The 13,999-nt window shown below is 36.3% G+C and overlaps 1 protein-coding gene across 2 annotated transcripts in view; it reads left to right on the forward strand.

Moving 5' to 3' along the window:
• The window catches only part of PKN2 (protein kinase N2), a 54,737-nt gene that overhangs the window by 9,319 nt on the left and 31,419 nt on the right, over positions 1–13,999 (forward strand). The window lies entirely within an intron of this gene.

Genomic DNA, 13,999 nt, shown 5'->3' on the forward strand with positions numbered 1-13,999 from the left:
CATCAATTAAAGCACCACTTAGAGGACTTTGAACTACTGTGTACAAGATTGATTCTGTGTTTCAGAGGTCTAGCCAAATTTGGGGGAGAAAAGGCCTAAAAATCTTGTGCAGAAGTAAGAAGTTTGAGGTAACAAAGTGATTATATGTTTTCAATGTTCTTGTGTTGAATTAATTCCAAAATTATAAATTCTTATTCTCCTTGTACTTGCAAACCCTGAATGTATTCTTTTGTATTTGTGCTGTTGAGGTGAAAGATTATGTTTAAAATAAACAAGGAGATTGTTTTTGGTGATGCCCGGTGTTCCAGAGCTCTCTAGTAACAACAAGCTAATTTATGTAATGTAGGCAAGAAACTATATGCCAGTCCTTAGAGAAATGGAAAAACACTTGCTTGGTTCTGTTTTTCTACCTTTCTTACTTCTCTTCTGCAGGAAGAGGAACATAACCACTTCCTTTTATGATAGATTTTAGGACTTGCCCTATTTGCATCACTGAGCTTACTAGATATGAGATTGAAGTTTCTTTTTCATCATTGTAATACATGTTATCACTTGGATTTTTGAGTAACATAAGCCCCAAAGCATCCAAATCTATTGCTGAGAATTTAGAAGGAATGCAAATTGACTGTGTGGCTTGTTGCTTTTTACAAGCACAATATGTAAAACCATCCACTGCTTTTCAACTCCATATGTTTATTTATATGGGAAGACATTGCAAAACAATGAAATGGAATATGTTTTAAGAGGATGTTTCCTTTATAGATGGATCTGCATATGGCATGACAAGATTCTTTCTTTCCTAATACTCAAATTGTGGAAGCTAAAATTATAAGATAAATTATGACAAGGAAGTGTCAGTTTTTCTGACAAGTGTTATTAACCTCTGCAGTTGTAAGAGTATGTGCTGCCTGCAACCCATCCAGAGCATGTCGGGAGCTCCATGGGCACAATCAGATGGAGACCCAATAGAGTGAAGCAGATTCTAGAAAAGGTTACAGAAGCTAAAGTCAAAGTTTCAGAGACTTGTATGGAAAAATACATAAACAAGCATACAGATCTACAGAAGATTTAAAATCAGCAAGGCCTTTTTGTAGACATATTCTAAACTTAGTGACAGCAGTAGAAAAGTAAAAGTACTGTAAATCGTACATGCCTGACTACTCATGTAGCATTCTTGAACTGCTGCCCATTTGGGACTCAGCAATCTCCTTTAATGGAAGCATGTTTTCTTCAATATTTGAGTTTGTTTGTTGCTTATTTATAAGCTCATATGAAGCCGTTGTTTTAGGCTGAAAATGCCTGGATGTCAAAAGTTATGAGTTGCAAATTATGATATCCATAACTAGGGGTTCTCAGAAAGATTATTTAAATTTTGTTATTGAAACTTAACTCATTATTGAGGGAGTTTTCTTCAAGTTGCTATGATTTGCATCTTTGGTTTCCCAAGAGATGAGAACATGACATTTTGAAAATTAAAGCAGACAGTGCTTCAATACTAGAAAAACATAATTTCTGTCAGAGGGTTTTTTTATTCTACTCCTTTATTCAGGCAAGTTAGTGTAAGTCAAACTAAGTATTTTTTCTGTTGGGTGAAAAATTTAGTTCTAACTATTCATTTTTATCAAACTGGTTCATATATGATTCCTCAGCATATAAGCAAGCTATTTCACAAAGAAACATCTTGATCTGGCTTTTTTCCTTTTCATTTTGTATGCACACTTTTCAAATAAGATATTAATCTGCGGCAAAGTACATGGCATTTATCAGCAGTTAATTTTTTGTTTTGGGAGCAACCTCCTTTCTTGAATTCTGCCTTTACTTGTCACATGCTACATAATGCTGAAACAAATTACAATTATAAATTTAATTGCTTTAGAAATTGGTCTTTATCTGTATTGGGATTCTGCACAAGAGAGCAAGTGAATATATTCTCAAGTTTTAATTAAATTAATTCTAACAGGTTTTTTTTAAATCCTTAGAAGATTCTTAAGTGCAGGAGGGGTATCCAGTATCATCATCTATTTTTCAGGTTAGCAGCCAGACTAACTAATTTGAAGTGTTTCTTTTTGGTGGCAGTAACTCAGTGACACTGTCAGGGCAGTAGTTTCTGTGAAATGGAAATTGATTTCTTTAACTCCAGTGACATTCTTGAACTAGATGATGTTGGATATGAAAGAAAAGCAAGGGAGATCTAAGTTCTGCTAATGATCTCCCATTTTTGCAAATTTTTATTTCTTTCTACAATAGACTATACTGTTTTATGAGCTCAAAGGTAGCATTTCCTTTCTTTAGCATTTGCCTTCCTTCCCATCTGCTACTTTAATTAATTTAGTGTCAATTTGAGGTTTATACAGTATTTGAAGTAAACAGATTTTTAAAACTTAACTACAGGCATCCATAGATGTTTCTTTACTGCAATGAATATACTTAGTACAGAGTGAAATTCAACTGCTGAGAATTCCTGGAAACCTGAGATACAAAGGCAGTGAGTATTTCAGTGGCATATACTGGGAATGAACAGAGCTGCCTCTTCCTCACTTGGGTTAGCTGGCTGTGGTTCTGGCACCTTCAAAAAATGGGGAGGACCTGTGCCTAGGCAGAAGCATTGGCTGCTGCACCCCAGAATGTTCATAATAATGCTGGTTCATTGTGTCCTGGCTGGGTAAAGCAGTGCAAAGGGCATGAAAAAGAAACCAGTAATGCTCAGAGAGGTCAGAGATGTTTAGAGTTGAGAGGATGGTAGTCTGACCTAAATATAGTATCTTAGCTTAATTTGGAAAATGGTGTGTACAGATTAGGACTGTACTTTACTTTTGTAGTTAAAATTCTTTGTTTTTATTGCAGAGACTGATTTTTATTTTTCTCTTGTGACTCTTGACATCTTTAATACAATACTTGAGAGAGCATCAAAAAAACACACCCCACCCACTCAGAATCAGCCCCTTCCAAGTGCAGTTAGAAAATAGCCGCAACCACATAACACATTTCAGAATATGAAAATCTATTTCATCAAGTAGGAGTCATCTTCCTGCTGGTATTTTTCAGTCAGAAGTTAATTTGTGTATTTTTGTCTCCTAAAGATGACATGCTTTAGATTAGACAGGTCATTATAGAGGAATACATTGTAGATACTCTGGGGAATGCAGCAGGTTAACCATAAATAGCTTCTGATTGCAGTAGTTTCTTTCCTTAGCTTAAGGCAGTTCTTCATGAAGGTTTTGCTCAATGTCATATCTAGAGTATTTTTTGGTAGTTCTTAGTTATTAATAAAGCAGAATATTCTACTTTTGCTTAACGGAAAAGTACAGTTTCTAGTTTTCTACAGAGAAAATCGGAAGATTTTTCTCAGGCTGCTAAATGAAATGCCCCTGAACTGGAATGAAGTGGAAAACTTTTAGTCTTGAAGAAAAATGCCTCAAAAGTGATGAGCCTACCAAAATCAGATTCACATTAGCAACAAGTATTTCTAGGATGTTTTTTGAAATTGTGTATATAAAAACTGCTGTTTATATGTGCCCTGTAAAAATAGGGTTTTAGTGTTAAAAAATTGATCAATTCAGGATAAACATGTAACATACCACATTCAAGGTTCCATTCATATGATTGTGGCTGGAAAACACATAGACTGCATATGTAACCTTACCTGCTCTGAAAAGGGAGGAGTATTGAGATCACTAACAAGTATGTCTTGTGCATTTTCTGAATACTCAGCAGTATAAAAAACAACTAATCTAGTGCCCTTGTAAGGTGAGATCTTTTTACCATTGTTATGTATACATGGGTTCATGGGATATCCTTTAAGATTTAGTTTTATATGTATGTCTATACATGATGCACTGAAAAACTGTTGTTTTGTTCTGCTTTATTTCTGTTATGTTACAGGTCTCGTTGGTGCATTGGTTATTCTGAAACCACTGCTTCCCATTTTCTATTTAACTGATATTGAGCTGTGCTGGTAGCAAGAGCTAGGTGGAGAGGCATCCTATGCAAGTGTGTGTGCAAAACAGGAAACAGCTTACTTGGGAGATGGTGCTGAGGCTAAGCATAAAGAGTAACATTTGTTCAATATGCAGTAAGAAATCCCTTGCTAAAATCCTAGGCTTTTATTCTACACTTTGCACTGTAAACTTCATATGTAAGTCATATGTTCATTTTAGGTCATAAAAAAGTAGATTTACTTAGAGTACTTATTACAGTCAGTGGAGAATCAGGGCTCCTAAAAACTAAGAAAATGTAGAAAGGTTTTACAATCAAAGCTTTAGGCATATTTGTATTTAGAAATGTACTGAGAATTTTTTGCAATCCATGTAGGAAGTGAATTCACCTGCCTCTTTTTCATTGCTGTTGCATATAGAGCAGTTAAGTCAGGCAATTTTCTTTTGGCTTCTGTTGCAAGTTAAGACAGGATACCATTTCTTCATTATTCTGTAATGCCTAGGGAATTCTTAAATAGAAAATGGACATTAAGAGCCAGTGAGAATCTTTCTACCATATTGTAAGGGTCAGAGGAAGAAGGGTTGCAAAAACACTATTTAAATGTATCACAATGTGCATCAGTGATGCTCTGTAGAAGTCTCAGACAAATGGAACATGAAGTAATGCTTCTATAAATAACCCTGTGTTCATACGTAAACTTTTACTGGAAGAGCATGGAATGAGATGCCTGCATCTCTACAAGTGGAATTTTGGGTGTGGCAGTCCCAGTAGGGAAAAGATCACTTTTCTACTGACCACCTGTAAACGATGAGGAAAGGATTTAAGAAGACTTTCCAATTCTCCTTTTACTGGTGGAGGTGAAAGCAGGAGCAGGATTTCCAGCTGGTTCGAGTGTAGGCTGGGAACTTGAGTAACTTCAGATAAAACAACCTAAGCTACTGTGAGAGAGTTCTCAGTCCTAGAGTAGGAAGACACAGATCCTTAGTATAAATACAAGCATACATCCCTTTCCTGTGTAACAGACTCAGCTACCAAGCTGGGAAACCCATAAGCTCTGCTGAAGCTGCTGTTGCACACAGTCCTAGAAAGCAAAAAATCTGCTTCCTTCACCAGGATCTAGTATTTAGCCACTTGGCCTCTTGCCTTATAAAACAGATGTTAGTATTATCTCTGATATGTATTGCTGCATTTATAATGTACAAAATAGTTGGCTGCTAAAGATGATGGCTTAATTAGAGTGGAATGTAGACTCTCAACTCTTCCATTAGTTTTGAAATGGCTAAAAATAGCTCCTGTAGAGCATAGTAAAGTAAAATGGACTAACATATCAGTTGTTTGTGCTGAAAGTTGGAATTGCCAGAAACAAAGAAATTTGAGGGTTTTTCTTTTCAATTGCTAGTTATCCGTCTCAGAAATTGAGATTTTCATACAGAGACCCCTTTATTGTACTTTTCATATTAAAGAAATTGTGTATTGGTCTTCAGCAGTGTCCTGATGCTTGCTTGTGTTATTGAGAAATTCCTTTTTATTGTGAGGAATTGTTTTGCATCATTTCAATGTTTAAGATTTTTAACCTCCTCTGAAAGACCACAGAAGTTCCAGCTGTAATGATTTGTTTCTGTAGTAAGATATTTTAGCTTTCTTCTCTTGCAGTTTAGTTAAAGTGTGTTACATTGAAGTCCCACCACTTAACAGATGTGGCAACAGGTGATACTGTGATTTGTGGATGAGCAGAATTCTCAATCTGTTGCATTACCTGAGATAGATAATAATATCTTTTTAGTGGTAGCTATTATCTAATTCATTTTTCATTCATAATATACAAGAAAAATACCTTACCACTTGGGATTGGACCTGATTGTCATTAACCATTAATAAATTAGAGTTTGGGTTCCTTGAGGTTTTATTTTTGTATTTCTGCATAGTAACTAAAACTCCTTCACAAGCAGAAGTTTACCCACACATTTTTATCTTAATGTTAACATTACAGCTGTTGAAAATATATGGTTGCAATAAATGGTCGCTTCTCTTCAAAGTAAGCATGTTTTTGGATGCATGCCCACCAAATTATCACCTTTGTACAGTGTGCATTGAGTATGAGGAGGAGTTATCAAAGTCATAAGACATGATTTTGACTCATGTCTGTTGACTTGACCTTTTAACCTTTGAAAATCTCTTCTACCCAATTAAATACCACATCCTGTAGTTTGGATAATGTAGTGACATTATTTTTTCAAACATCTTGAGGTACATGTATAATATTACTCTACTCTGAATGTTAGACAAAAACAGGTAAATGTTTTGAATGAAAAAAATGCAATAAACATATTTATATTGGGGTTACCTGGAACAAAATTATGCTAACTTTCAGTAGCAGCAGAAATTTTTGACTTTAGGTGTTTGCTTTAACATGCACTTCAGCAGATCCCTTACTGGTTGAGATGGAAGCAGCATGGGGAAGAGGGAGAGTGTTTCTCCCTGGTGGACTGATTAGTTTCTGTATTACTTATACTTAGAGGCAAATTCACCACACAATATTTGCATGACCTTACCTTTAGCTGAAATAGTTCTGTTTCCTGAGTAACTTATGGTATACTTCAAGCACTTCAAAGCATTATAACAAATGCTTGCACCAAACTTGAGCTTAATGTAACAGAGAGATCAGTCAAGTCAAATGGAGACAAATCTTGTGATAAGAATTTCTCTCAAGCCCTCTTCCTTGTTCCAGTCTCTGGCAGTAATTCAAAATGGGTGTATGAATTTCTGAAAGAAATGGATACCATGGATACCCCTATGTAGGGTTTGCCAAGTGTATTAAAATACACTGTATTTTAAATACATGCTGTATAAATTGATAAAATAAATTTAGGCCATTAGGATGAAGTTGTTCATTTATCTATATAGTAAAGAAAACTGCAGGTGTTCTCATGAGAAAAACTCATGCAATTCTTATGGGATTTTTGAAAGTGTATAAAGTAACAAGAAAAGGAAAAAACCCCAAAATTCACAAATACCTAAGTCCCTCACAATACATAGTTTTGCTATCAGTTTTAAAATTTAAGGAGTTTTTATTTTAAAGAAGCCTCAAGCTGTCAAACACACATAAGAATTCTCATTTCTCTGCTATTTACTAGTTCATATTTTCATATATTTACTTCAGATTTTTGTGGGATCTAAAGATTCTTTTCACCAAGACATTTCTTAAAAGAACACTAAAATTTTTAGTTCAAATTTAGAAAATGCAGAACAAGTTTGTGCATGAAATTCCTGTGTTGGCAGTAGGAGGTAGGACGCAGATACCTGTCTGTTTTTGCTGCCCAGTCCAGTGCAGTAAGTGTACAACTCCAGCATCTGTGGCTGAGGGACTTAGTCTTGCAATATTTTGTGCTCCTGTGAACTTGCCTCTCTTTCATTTGTTCAACTGTCACTTAATCCACCTGTTTTCCTTATCTTTTAAAGGGGAGTGTATATATTTACCACATTATTAATATATGATAATGTTACAGGCATTAGATGAGAAATTATCATTTCAGTGCTTTGATTGCCTGCATCTTGGTGAGGCTGCATTTTAGGGGAATTACTTCAGTCTTCTTGGCACAGTTCTATGATACATCATTATTGGCGATATTTTCAGCATGCACTATGGTATTAACATTTCATAAAATCTTGTTCCCTGTACCTTGAAAGGGACTGTTTGTATTTTGGCATTTAATAGAGCTTCACCTACCATATGTGGTCTGCTTGAAGTCATACTGTTTACATAAAAAGCAATTTTCTTCTGAGTATGTTATTCTCATATTTGATGAGAAGCTAAATGAAAACTAAGCAAAGTCTCATAGAGAATGGAGAAGTGGCATTATTATAGCCATAATTTCATATCCTGATCTTCTTGGGCACATGTTAATAAAGGTTGTGACAGCAGTCCCTATTGATGGGAACTAGGATTTTGCTGTTTCTTTTGCACATCTGGAACTACAGAGGGGAAGTTTTGTTTCCACTGTACTGGGCTCTATTGGAATTTTTTGGCTTGGAGTCGGAACTTCAAGTTAGAGATAGAAGTTTGGAAACTGCTGAAGTGTTTGTACCACGCCTGTTGCCAGAATATGTGGTCATGCTTCTTGGATACTGTAGCCATTTGCTGGCCTCCCATCTGAGTGCTCATCACCTGTGTCGTGCCATAGCCTCCATCAAGGTTTTTCATTGTGAGGAACTGGGTAAAGTCATTGACATATGACACATGAAGTCATATGGCATTGAAAGAAAATCTTCAGTGTGAAGCTTTTCAGTGTGAAGATTTTCTTTCAATGTCATATTTCCTTGGAAGCCTCTTTGCAAGTTCTTCTCCTTGTGTAAAACTATCAGGAGCTCCTGCAACAAGAAGCAGCTGAAGGCAACATTTCTTAAAATGTTTTCTTTCCCTTCTGTAGCAAAGTCTCTCTCTCTTATGTCCCTTTCTCTCATTAGTGTTGGCGCAGCTCTGCATGGACACAACTTCTAGTTCTGTAAGCAAGTCCTTACTGCAGTTAGAGTACCTTTGGGTGCCATGCTCTTTGTGTTAGAAAATTCTGGCTGAATCAGGGATTTTTTGATGGCTGGAATGGTGGACAATAGCAAGGACTCCCCAGGGAATTTGATTACCTGTTTAGATGAGGTGTTTTGGCTGAGTCAGGCCGCACAGGTTTTCATTCAGGAGCTGTAGGACCAACTGCTGCAGCCCAGCACCTATTGTGTGAGTGAAAGCAAATGTTCCCTTTAAAGTATTCATCAGGACAGCAGTTCAAACTGGGAGAGCATAGCAGAGGTGACCAGCTGATTGAGGACTTCCCTATTTAAGGAACACATTTTTCCCTTTTTTAAAATCAATTTAATCTCTTACAGATGCAGTTGGGCACTCGCTGTTTGTGCACAGGAATTGAACCCCATTTAATCAGTGTCCTACTTGAATTCATCCATGTATAATGTAGTGGACTGTGGATATTTCTGCCTTAAACAGCCTCTTGTTACAAAGCAGAAAGCTGTGACTTAGATTAAATTTAAATCCTGATTTGTGACATGTTAGCACAGCAAACTAATGCCAAAATCTATTAAGCCTCCAAGTTGGGGGTTTTTACAGTTCTTGACATTAGGTGAGTGCTGAGATCTTGACCACAATCACATTTGCTTCTGAGTAGGAGGAAATAGCCCATGTAGTTCCAGTAATGCAGACAAGTCGTCACATCTGGTTTTATGAATGACTTCGGGGGGAAGCGAAGTTTGCAATTGATTAACATTGTTTGTAAAATAAAAGACTACTCTAGTCTTAGGAATTAGTGTAGAGAACTTTGGGAACCTTGGCAGTTAGCTCAGAAAAGCAGCTTTTTTTCCTTTTTTTTTTTTTTCCTAAAAATTATTCAGAAAATTATTATATTAAGATACCTAGTAGTTCCAAAGCTATACTTCTAGCTCTTCAAAATTAAATTACATGTTAATAAACATTTTGTCTTTCTGGGTAATGATAACTTTTCAAATCATACATAAGATGAAAATCCTATTTTTATATAGCATTTTTTACTATATTTGTCAAACAGGTTTTTAATTGTCTCATTGTCTATTGAAATGATTGCTAAAATTCAAGAACATATAAAAAGAAATGCTAATACTTTTAGGAAAAAATGTAAGCAGTTTACTGGGAGTTTTGATATGGTCTGGTTTGGGATTTTTTCTAAATGCAGGTTTAGTGTGTGCTTGTAGCACATCAGTGTAAAAGGTAAATAATATTGTGCATGAGCACTCATCAGCTGTTAAGTGTGGTTTGGTTTAAGACTCCACTTAGCTTTCTATAACAACTTCTAACAGAAATGAGCCATTGAAATTCTTGCTCTAATCGATATTCTCTACAATGAATATATGGTATAGCACAGTCAAGTTGTACTGTGATCTTTGGAACAAGTCTTCAGGAGTTACTAATGCCCAGACTTTTAGTGTTATCTTCTAAGAGGGAGCAGTTTGAGAATCTCATTTAGAATTCAAAGCCATTTGGTTTACACAACTTAAACAGATTCCCTGCTATGTTCAGCTTCATGGTACTCTCTTCAGCAGTACCATTGCCACTGCTGTGCAGTTTGGATGTTTTATTCTTAAATAGGATTTTGGTGGTAAATGCAGTATATCAAAGCACCTGCTTCACCAGTTGTTCGGTTCAGAACTGATCTGAAGCAAAAGTGCAAGCCCCACATGGTTTTCATAAACAGTATTACTACTCTTTTTCACCACACCAGCCAGAATCAACTGTATTATTAAAAGACATGCTCAGACCACTACTCATTATTTTCAGCGACTATACTTAAAACATTTCCCAGAAGTACAGAAGTTGAAGGCTGACATCTTGAATTAATCTATGTAAATAGATAGTCTTTGAGCCAGCAATCAAAGTGAGGTTAAGCCCTGTGCCATGGGAAGTCTGCATAAATGGGCTCTTTTTTCCTTTTTTTTTTTTTTTTAATCAAGCAGTAGTATCTTATGTGTGGTTGTTGATAGTTAATTGTGGTGAGCATATCTTGAGTTTCATTACACAGTGAAATGTTTCAGTGATTTGCAGGGCTCAGAAGCATGTATTTAGCAGAGAGGTGTGCAGTGCTGCCTCTCAGTGCTGTCTGTGCCTCCCACGGTGGGTGGGTGCTGCTGCTCAGGCCGAGAGCCAGGTCCCCAGCAGCTTGTGTGGCACAAGGGGAAAGGATGCTGTGCTGGGCTGTCCAGTACTGGCAGCACCCAGCAAAGATTGGCCCCTCTCTTTTAACCAGCAGTCAAAACACTACAGAATTTGAAAAGAAACTGAGAATCAGTAACTGGCTGCCCATTCTGTTGCCTTGGAATGTAAAGCAATGAGGCCTGTTCTCGCTTCTGCCAGCAAGAGTGGTTTAGTCATTATCTGTTTTAGAGCATTTCCACTCTTAAGATATTTTATGTTCAGAGGGAGAGTAAAGGGAAGAGTTGTGCAAAAATTCATTGATAGCTTCTTGGTGTACAGAATGTGAATGGTTTCTTCTGTTTTTGCACACTGCCTGCTTGAGCACTGCAGAGAAAAGAATTTGGGCCTTGTCCCTAATTGTTGTTTCTTTTTACACTTAATTTTCATGTTGAGTGGGCAGAGTATCTATAACCTAAAGGATGTGAGGTTTATCATGGGAAGAAATTTATCCAAATGAGAAAAATAATTTTTTGAAAGAATATTCAACTCTAAGCAGAGACTTGGTAGTACATTCTCATCTAACAAAACTGGAATATGCTGTATTTTAAGTAACTTCAGTTTAAAAGTATAGTTTTCAGTTTGGCATTTGGGAGGTGCTTTTCTTAAGAAAAAAATCCTACCTCATTTCTACTACTGATTTACTATTAGACGTTAACTATTAGACTGATTTAACGATCAGATGTCCTGTCCTGTGCCATTGTGGACATTATCTTCATCTTAAACTGGAACACTTTTGAGGCTGCTCATCTTTGCAGCATGAGGCTCTGTCTCGCAGCTTTGCTGCATCTCAGCAGCAAAGCACGTTAGTGCAGGGCCAGAGCAGCTCCCCTTGCAGAACACAGTGCTGCTCTGCCTTCACAGTGACCTTCGGGGCTCACCGAGTGCACAGGTGCCTCCTTGCAAGAATTTATTTCACTGTGACCTTTGTGCCAGGTGACACATCTGGATAACTAGGTGAGAATACTCCTTGCTCAAAAGTGTAATTAACTCTGGATGACAGGAGAGACAGAAGGAGTATCATCTGTGGCTTTTGGGGGCATTTAAAAAAGAATGTTTAAGTGTACAGGCAGTGTGACCAGCTTGCAGTGTTAGCACCCACACTATTGAACTCTGCTGTCTCAAAAGCAGATTGAAGAAGACAAGTCTGTCCTGAAACCCTTAAATCCAGGGAGAAAAATGCTGCTGAGACTACTCAGGCTGAGGAGAACTTCAACTCAGTACTGCAAATTCCGAAGGCAAATTACTAATGATCATGGAGATTTAATTTCATTGAAGGCTTACTAGGGACTCTGTCTGGAACAAGGGCTCCAAAAACCTTTTTATGGGAGAACATAACAACATTTTAACAGATGGGATATAGGGCTTGTAGAAGGATAAAAACCTCCCCTGTAACAAAATACATTATTGTTCAATGGATGAACAATTAACTGAAGTCTCTTTAGTAAACCCCAGTGAATAATATTTCTGAATTATTTATATCTTAATTATATTGTTCTGTTTGAGAAGTGTGCATTCTTGGCATAATTTTAGCAAACTTCAGGTGCTATTACAGCATTGAAAAAAAGGTTTTCTTTTGGGTTTTGGTGGTTATTTGATTTGGGGTTTTTTACATTTTTCATTTGTCTTTCTCCTATGAACTTTAAAAAGTGTAATATCCTGCTTTAAGAAAGCACGTGATACGTAAGTTTTATTTCTAGAAAGCTTGCAGAACAGGCATGAAAAATTGTGGTGCAAAAAGAAATACTTTTTATTCACAAACGTTATTTAATATCTCTTTCTTTAAAGGCTGACTAGTAGCATACAAATCTTGTCTTTTTTTGATGTCCTCAATTTTTTTGTGTTAGAAAGACAGGGAAATCAAAGATCTTAATCTGATTTGGATATACTTACTACTTAAATAGTCTGCCATACAGTTGTTAAATCAATTTATTTTCTGTTTCAGTTTTCTCAAAACTAAACACTCAACTCATGGTAGATGGCTTCCTTCATTTCAAGAACCTTTGGACTAGTTGCTCATTGCTATTGATTATTCTATTTTATTTTTTAAAAATCAATTCTATTTTATGTGCCTATATATGGAAACAATGCCATGTACTTCCCAGTACAGCTATAAATAGCCTCTCCACATATGCATAATTATTTATTTTAATCTGCACTGACAGAAAAGCATTCACAAGTGTACTTTAAGTAAATTTGCATGGTTTTTTCCCTTTCATTTCTAACTCACTTCGCCATTTCTAAATTGCTTTCTTGTTCTCTCTTTTACTGATAGTCAAATTCTGTGGCAAGATGGTGGTTCTGACTACTTTGAATATTTAAGAATCTTTGAGTTGTTAACTTTTTGTACTAAAAGTAGAATCTGTGGGTAGACAAGTTTTAATGAGAGACTCAGGAAACATGGGAAATTATAGTTGAGGACTAGTAGATAGGATCTTGCTTATGGAAGGCAGTATTGCTGGAATATGCAGGGATTGAAATAGTTTGACCAGCATTGTCTGTTGACATGTAGGGTCCAGGCACAACCTTCGTGATACAAATTGTTTTGAAAACCAAGTTACTGTAGGGTGTCTGTAGTAGTTTTGTGTTCTGGACATTCTTCAGTTTATTAGCCTGGTGCTATGCTCCATGAACTCCCTCCCAAAAGTTTTCTTCTGTTTACTGTGATGCTAACTGATTTTATGACAAAAACTTTCTACACTTTAATTATGCCATAAAATGCCTTTTGTTCACCCTGTTTTTCAGAAGTCAAGGCAACTTCATCATAGTGTTTAAGAAATTTTGGTGGAATTTTGGTCTTTTGGGTAGTTACATGCAATTCAGGCCAGACATTTATTAAATAATTCTGAGTTAGGATGGGTTCAAATTCAAGTTCAGGAGAATCTTTCTTTGATCTTCACTCATTTACCTCTAGCTGGAATTTTTTGGGTAGGAGCTAATGTCTGCTCATCGTCTGGGGTCTGTGCATAAGGCACACAAATCTTGTCACATATGTAATTAATTGTATATGAACTTCACTGCTGTAGGTTCTATAATGTGCCCTTGTGCTCCTGCTTCTCAATGATATGTGAATGTAAAGTAGGCACAGTTATGACCCCCTGTGTACTGGGGCTCTGAAGACTTTTCGTCCCCTGCTCCCTTACTACAACAACTCCTGTTCCATTATTGCAATTTTTTTTTCATTTCAGCCTAGCTTGCCTGCACAAGAAAATAAGATTTGGGGTTTTTAATGATTATTACTTTTAAATGAAATTAATTTTTATTTTGAGATAAAAAAAATTCTTTACTTGAAGGATTAAAAAGACTTGATAAATGTCTTTCCAGTAAAAGCTTGAGAAA

This window comes from Zonotrichia albicollis, chromosome 8 (assembly GCF_047830755.1).
Source record: "Zonotrichia albicollis isolate bZonAlb1 chromosome 8, bZonAlb1.hap1, whole genome shotgun sequence".
NCBI classification, from domain to species: domain Eukaryota; kingdom Metazoa; phylum Chordata; class Aves; order Passeriformes; family Passerellidae; genus Zonotrichia; species Zonotrichia albicollis.